The 8372-nt window shown below is 33.9% G+C and overlaps 1 non-coding gene across 1 annotated transcript; it reads right to left on the bottom strand.

Annotated features, from left to right (window-relative positions):
- On the bottom strand, positions 1-73 carry TRNAV-AAC (transfer RNA valine (anticodon AAC)). Its single transcript has one exon. It is a non-coding gene; the product is annotated as a tRNA-Val (tRNA).
- Positions 74-8372: the final 8299 nt, after the last annotated feature.

The following is an 8372-nucleotide window of genomic DNA, read 5'->3' as shown; positions in this document are numbered from 1 at the left end:
TGTTTCCGCCCAGGATCGAACTGGGGACCTTCTGCGTGTTAGGCAGATGTGATAACCGCTACACCACGGAAACGCCTTGTCAAGGTGCGTGTTAAAACAAGTATTTATATTATTTGTTTTATTTTTTTTTTACCTCAGCTGTGGCTGTTTTTGGAGGAAAAATATTTTTAAATTATGTAAATTACCTAATTGGTTTTTTATTGAATACGTAAAACAGTTAATAGGTACAGCTCTTTTCTATGAGACTAAAATTATACCGCGGGGATTGCTTGTGCCAAGATGGCATCAATTTTATTTATTTAAAGAGCAATTATTACAAGGTGCAAATTTGAGATTTTTGAGAACACCGTAAGTCCGCTGGGTAGAAAAAGTAGGATTTATGTATAATGAGTGAGTCTGTGTGTTTCCTCCGTAACACAAAAACAGAGATCGCTAGAACGGTACTAATTAAAATTGGTGCTTAGGGCAAGTCAATGATTTTGGAGCCTTATCTAGGTTCTTACAAAATTTGTATATGAAACTTTTTTTAAGGAAAATTCTATTGAAAGATAGCTTCTGGAGGATGAGATGATTACTTCTCAAGTGTCTAAATGAGTTGGTGTATCCCTGTCACCAATATCTAGATTTATATGACTGAGGTATATGTATGCTTTATGTGGCCTATAGTTATAACATCCAAAACCCATATAAATATTTTTTTCGGAATATATTGCTATATTGAATGCATTGTATATATTATGTGGGTGAAATATTTTATGCATACAGTTTGGGGGCTCCTCTAAGTAATCAAACCCCCTCATTGGAACACTTGCGTAGAACTGTTTGAACTTCAGTCTATTTCCTCACTTTGCTCTAAAGAAGATTCTCGTTTCTTCCCCAATTGAGGTCCTGTGTCCTCAATGCAAATGCTTGTTGCGCACAAAGAGACATGTATATACCCTTTCTTCACATCTTTGCTATAAGGGGATAATTTCCCTAACCCCACTTACAAACATATAATAAGACTCATTCGGGCAAAATTGAAAGATTCACGCAGACAAAGATGGAATTTAAAAAAGACAAGATAAAATTGACAAACGAATTCATTACTGAAGCATTAGCTGAACCTAATGTGCAATTTACAGCATTCATAGTGATCAAATTAATCGTTATAACGACCAGTCACTCCTTAATGCTAAATCAAATAGCAGAAATCTTAAGATTCAAGCACAAATATGCCCTCTTCAATCATTATGTAAACATTACATATTAAAAAAAAAAAACTACAAAATTTCATCATCATGGATGTAACTCATCGGTTTGTTGCACTGCTTAATAAATAAAGTGACCCAACCACGAATAATCATTCTCTCCCCAAATTATTGCACAAATTAGTTTGAAAGTCATTTTACATTAGAAGTAATTGAATTTAATCTGAATAAAATTAAAGGTGAAAAATGCCCAAAGCTGACTAATATTACTAACGGAAAATGTGCCAACTTCAATGAAGTAGGCAAACGGTTTCTTTGGGACGGTAGGAGAGCGTATATGTGCCGAACATAATAGTTCATGTAAACCAGGAAATTGTGGGCCAACTGATTGGACAAATGTGTACTGAAAATTGTATGACTCGATGATACCGTTCAGATTGGTGCAATACATATTCATTGCAAAGTACAATTCCAGTCGTCTTCCACAATGGTAGAAGTAAAACTGCTTTTGCCATAATTTCTCCTTGAATTGAAGACATCTAAAGGCCGACTGATATCGAATATCCTCAACATTTTTTTCCAGCGGTTTTTAAGAGAACAAATATAAAAATTTGGGTCCGTTGTTAGCAAACTCGTCGGTGCAGATTTTCATATTGACATGATAATACGAATATTTTTGACCTATATATAAAATTATATTAGAAGATAGATATTATAGATAAAATCAAATAAATCGTTACATTTATTTGTGGTTGATATTGTTCGTTTTTTAGTTTGAATAACTGAAAGTACATTATAATTATTTTAAAACAATTTAAACATTTTAGACATGACTACTTTACGAGAAAGTCGATACCACCATCAGACAATTAAAGTATAAATTATTACTAATTGTAATCCTTTGGAAGTAGTGGAAGTACTACTGGTTCTAAACTCTTAATTGCCTCTACTAACAATTTACTAATTGTGCAATTAGAATAATTGATACATTTTCCAACCACTAAACATTTTCTATCTGTTTCTAAAAATAATGTATTTTACCAAGTGCTGAATCAAGGCCATTAGTATAATTGGCTAATTTTTTCTAATGGTATTCAGTACTTAATTTTTTATTTGAAGTAATTTTATTAAGTAACTCATTTATTGAAATGTGTGCTACGTTAGTTTGTAAAGTATTCAATATTAAGATAGGAAGGCATACCACAGCTGTTTTCATCAGGAATGTGTAATGAATAGTTTATCTTTGTACTAGCTATTACTTATTACTTATTGTGCTATAGTACAGTTGTAACTTAATAACTTGAGAAACAAAGAAAAACACATTATATTGAAAGCATATTCATTAATATGATTTAGTTTCATGGGAGATAGCGAGGTAACCTACGCCTCTGCGGCCTTAAAGGATCAGTTGAGGCATATTCATGATAAAAATTTTCTTATTTCATCTTACTGCTAAAATACATCCATTTTGTGACGAAGCTCCTTTTATTTACTTGGAGATGCCAGAAGATTTTAACTTTTTCCTGCAGATCGAAGTCACAACTAAAAGTGAACTGAAGACCCCTTATTGATAAGCAAAACAAGTCCACCTTTGAATTCGTGGTAATCCATGATCGGTTAAGATTCCAAAAACGAATGCGTAATAGAATTTTAACTATAGAGAGTATTTATTTAAATGTCTTGTTCCCGAATAATCAATAGAATGTTTTCATTTTAAAGACTTCATTAGTCATCAATAGCTTCATAAATATAATTTTAATGAACGATAAAAACCTTTTTTTCAGGAACATAAAAATTTTGTGAAGAGTCAACTAAGCATGGAAGATTGTTCTATGACCTAAAAAAAAATCTTATACTGAATCAGACTGGAATTGAATGCGGTGTTAGTTCAGAAAATTCCAGAGGTAAAATACCAGTGCTGATGCAAGCTCTTCAACAATTGTTGCTATGTGACCTCTGTTCTTTTTTTATTTATAAAAGTATTTCTAACAAACAAATTGTATACTCTTTTTGTTTACAATTTTATTATATTAAATTTTTTATAAGTTTTAAAAGTCATTTGCAAAAAAAAATTAATCTCTAAGTTAAATTCAGCAATCGCCATTGAGAAGTGCATTTTTCTTGCATTAAAGTTTAAAATGATTGAATTGATAGGAGGTTATGAGAGCACTTTATGTGGTGAAAAGATTGTCGAAGTAATTGTTTTCAAGTATCTTGGTAAACAAATTGGCATGGATATGGAAATACGATTTAAAGAATGGTGGATTACTGGGTATTCGACTCAGAAAGCCATCTTCAAGAATAATAATTTTGAGGAAGAGTTGTAAATAGCACTGCGACTTCCACAGATATCTGGCAAGTTTGTTCTGTCTTCAACATTCCCTTTATTTATTTATTTATTTATTTATTGTATTTGTGGTCTTGTTTGCACATTAACCAATTACTTTATATGAGGGCTGGAAAAAACCAACATATTGGTATGAACAATTACAGTTGGCTCCCAGCGCCTCAATTTACCAATATGTTGGTGGAAAAAAACCAGCCCTATCTTTTCCAATATTCAATTTGAGGAATAGCGCAGCCTCTTTCCCTTCTTTCTTCGTCATGCCAGCCACTCTTCTACTACATTCTGCGTCGTGGCTTCCATGAGATAAGGATATCTTGAGCGCTGCGTACTGACATTCCTTCCTAGAACAACACAATGGTCTCTGAATGTGACTTCGTTATTTGATGTGAGCTTAGAGTGGTGTAATTAGTAGTGTAGTTATGATAGTACTTGTGTGAGTAATTAAGAACTAAAATCGCAACTATGGAGTTTAGCTGCATCCTATATTTTTATTTTATTCTCTCTAATGAATTTGTAAATAATTCGTAGCGCATCAGGATTCATTATAGCTAAAACACTTTTAGCGCTACAGGGAAATCGTACATGTGTTGCCAATTCATTTAGGAACTTGTCTCTATTTCTATTATATCTACTGCATCTGAAGAGGAGGTGATCGATGTCCCCATCCTCCCCGCTATTGCAATCACATTTGGGACTATCTAATAACTTAATTTTATGCAGATGAGGATTTGTGAGATTATGGTTGAACCTCAGTCGCATTATTGTTGTGTAAAATTGCCTTCCCCCCTCCAGTACTTCTACAAACCATGGCTTGTTGGGAATCCTAGGCTGTAAATCAGCGTAATATTTACCCTTAATTTCTTTTTCCAGATCGTAGAGCTTTTGCCATGCGTCATAACAACGCTTTCTTAAAGCACCTTCGAAATCCGCTAAATTGAGCACTGGAGTGTGTTCCCCTAACAAGATCGCTCTTTTTGCTAGCACGTCGACTTTCTCGTTATCAACTATCCCAGCATGCCCTTTCAGCCAAACCAGATGCAACCTACCCATTGCATTAATCAAATGACTTATAATTTCTATAATTATGGGATCAAAAACATCGCCCGGACGTTTTATTTTTTGGAGTGCACTTTTAGAATCACTAAGAATGACTATTATGTCATTACTTTGTATTTGTTCCGCCAGGATTACCGCATTCCAAATCGCTACGATTTCTGCGGTAAATATTGAGGCATTATTAGGGAGCTTGTATAGGCGAAAACTTCCCGTTTGCGGGTCAAGTACAGCACAACCTACTCCCTGCTCCGATTTTGATCCGTCCGTAAATAGTAAATAAGGGTTGATTATGATTTCCCTCATGCGCGCTATAAAAGCTAGGTATGTTAAATCCCCCCATTCTTCTTTCACCTTATCATATAAATCTAAATGGACGTACGGAGATTCTTTACAAGATACTTCATAGTGAAGAGATCTTCGAGGAGACGCGTGCAACACCTCTAGGCCAGAGTACAATTTCTCCGTTACTCTAAACATTTCACACATTAATGGCGTTTTCTTTTTTAACCAAAACCTGTGTGAGCGAACCACTTCTGAGAGCTCTGAGACTCTCATCAAGGAAACTTCCTTAAACTTAATTAGCCTTTTGCTTAAGAACTTTCCCAACAATAATTCTCGACGTATGTGTAGAGGCATAATTTTAGCCTCCACAAGGAGAACATTTGTGGGAGTTGATCTCATAGCTCCCAGACAAATGCGTATTGCTTTGTACTGGACCAACATTCCCTTTAAATTAAGATATACGAGAAATCTTTAAAAATGGGTGGGTCCAAGGAAGATAAATAGATCCTTCTCCAATAATGCCCAGGAATCTAAATTTTCTTTGAACGACGGCACTCCAGTCCGTCAGGCAGTGCATTGGAGTTACCTCTATCTCCCCAAGGGACCGCATTCTAGGCCCACTTCTTCAGGTATACACTAAGCTGACTAAGAAAACAACTCCTTTCTGGTAATAATTTTCTGGCTTTCCTCTCTTTCTTGAACTCCTTCAGTAGGAGACTGTCGCTAATCTTATTTGAGGATTCGCGCTGCAATGGCGAGACGCAAGCACCTTTCTTTGGAGAGGTTTCTTCATTTCCTACCATGCCAACAAGTCTGGCGCGTAAAATACGATGATTTTATTTTCCTTGTACAGGTCACCAGCAATTTTTATGCAGAGTAACTATCGGAAAGGATACTCCTGATTCCTATCTTTCCTGTCAATTTTAAACTGATCGGATCTTCCTCCTGCGTGAATTTCCGCTTACAAGAAATTCATCTTTAGGCTCCAGTTTCTTAATTCTTGGATCACACACTCCAGACCCGGATACCTCAGAATCCGTGGCTTCAATTTACTGCTCCATTATCTGCTGGTACTTAAGTATCGAAAAAAAAATCCTTACCAAGCTCTATTCAAATCCAACTGCCGCCCTTAGATCACTTATAACTTCCTAGAAGATTTCTTACTACTCACTGATGGAGAACAAAGTCGTCCTTATCTAGAGAATATATCCTCAGATGTTGACGCGTCTTAAATTGAAAAAAATATGTAAATAATTTTAATCTTCTATAAAACAATAAAGTTAGAGCGCGGGCGTGCTGTTATAATAGTGGATGAGCTTTAGGAGTAGACAGGCATTGTTTGCAAGTGATGTTGGTCACTACTATATCAGGGAGATTGTCTTCTGCACGCTTTTAACTCAGATTTACGAGGCCGGTCTGCTCTAAAACACTTTCAAATCCACTATTCTATTCTTCTGTTCTAGTTTCAAAAGAGTGAAAATTTAGGAAACATTGTGCTATTTAGTAATCACAGTTAATTTGAATTAACTCTTTAATTTCTATCCTGCCAAAATAGGAGTCACTTTACTAATTTATCATTTTGCTTAAAACAAATCGAGGACTTTAAAATGGTGAAAGTTTAATGGTATATAACAATTTTAATTATATTACCACAAAGATACCAATGCATCCCCTTTAAATCTGTTCTTTTTTTTTCACTGTCGAGAATATTCAGAAATAATAAAATAAATAGCTTTACTTTTTAAATCACAAGTGACAATACAATATTGTTTGTATTATGTGCTAATTTCACCATTATATTTTTAGCAAAAATCGTAAAAATATTTTAAAATAAAAGTAGTTAATGTTTGTTAGTAGAAACGAAGAAATTTCTACTACTGTTATGAGAGAGAAACTCTGTAACTTATATAACTAATTGTTGAAGTTAGGACCCAACATAGGGTTGTAGAAACTAAGCGCTCACGGTTACTACTTCCAAAACTTCCTTTACAACTCTACCTCACTCTAGCTGAAGCTTTACTCAAGTGCCTACAACACATCGAAAGTTATAAATGAACGGATATTATAACCTATAAAAAATTTGTAATGCTTCTACATTAATCACTTAAAAAGTTTGTACACTTTAGTTATATCTTTAGTTATATATAGGTTTTTTCCGTTTTCATCTTTATTTGCCCTAAATAGAAACAATATTTTTGTTAACTACATCATAGAATTGACTACTGTTGTTCATTTCGTTTTAATATTTTTCACTAGATTAGATTAGAATAAGGGACGGATTGTGTTCCCTAGCAATGTAACCAACCAAACAGATGAACCTTGAAGGATAATGCAACCAAATCTCTTACTGGTTATTATAAATCTCCTCTTTACAAACCACAGCTTATGCCAAAATCATTTTAGCGTACATTATTTCTCCTATATCGTGGTTTAGTTAGTCAGTTTATCTAGGTGGGTTGTAGCCAGAATGAATCTTCAATGTTATATCAGTAAAACTTCTCATTACATACTCGTTGGAATAATAGATTCATCTGTTACCGTGGACTTAAAATATAGGTCGTAAAACATGTTGATAGATGCCTTTCTGTACAAAAACTCTTTATGAAAAAATTTAATTTAATAGAGATATTTAAATAACATTTTTCTGTTTCCAGACAGAAATTGTTTTTAAAAATGACGGGTAAATTTTTTTTCATCAAGCGTCCATAAAGAAAGATATTTCACGTAGATATTTTAGTTGTAATGTTTTATTGTGTGTAGAAAAATGGAGATTCTATTAAAGTATTTTTTAAAATATCTTTTTCAATTAAAAATATCTCTGTCACAAAAAAAAAGAAGGTAACAGTTCAGTAAGAACTAATTTTTATTTTCCACCTGACTGTAATTTATCCCTAAAATTAATCTTCCACATAAAAAAAAAAAGATACACACTAATGCCGTAAGAAAGCAGCGTTACGTTCGTCCAGGAATATTCTGGCAGTAAACTGGGCAGATTTGCCGAAAGGCTAACAAATTAGTAATCACAACTGGGGTGTGCAGCAGCTTGAAATTTCAGGCTTCGATTATTCGTATAATTTTTTTTTTCCTAATTGCTGCCCTTGATGAAAATGTTGTCGACGTAGGACTTTTCAGTGGCGAATCCTCGTTGTTCAAAAACATGGTGCAAAAGATTTATTTGTTTCAATAATAAAAAATAAAAAAGAAATGTGGAGTTGGACAAGTCAATTATGCATTCATAGCCTTTGTGGTAGAGAAACAGAGTTTCCGAATAGTGGAGACAGAAGTACAATTGAAATAACGTTTTTTTAAAAAATAGATGGCAACTTGTGGTACCAACTAGCGAGAATTAGTTCAAATAAGAGCAACGAGCTGCACTTTAAAGTTCCATAGTTTACTTTAATGATCATAAATTGGGAATTTCTAATATTGTATCAGTCATTATTTTTCAGGTTTTATTGGCTTTTAACTCTAAAATTTGATTTTGTCCTTTTAAGTAG

The sequence above is a fragment of the Rhodnius prolixus genome, unplaced genomic scaffold, assembly GCF_049639745.1.
Source record: "Rhodnius prolixus isolate KJV_2025 unplaced genomic scaffold, Rpr scaffold_6, whole genome shotgun sequence".
Lineage (NCBI taxonomy): Eukaryota > Metazoa > Arthropoda > Insecta > Hemiptera > Reduviidae > Rhodnius > Rhodnius prolixus.
Note: the sequence above shows the minus strand (reverse complement) of the source record. Positions and strands in the feature narration are given on the sequence as shown.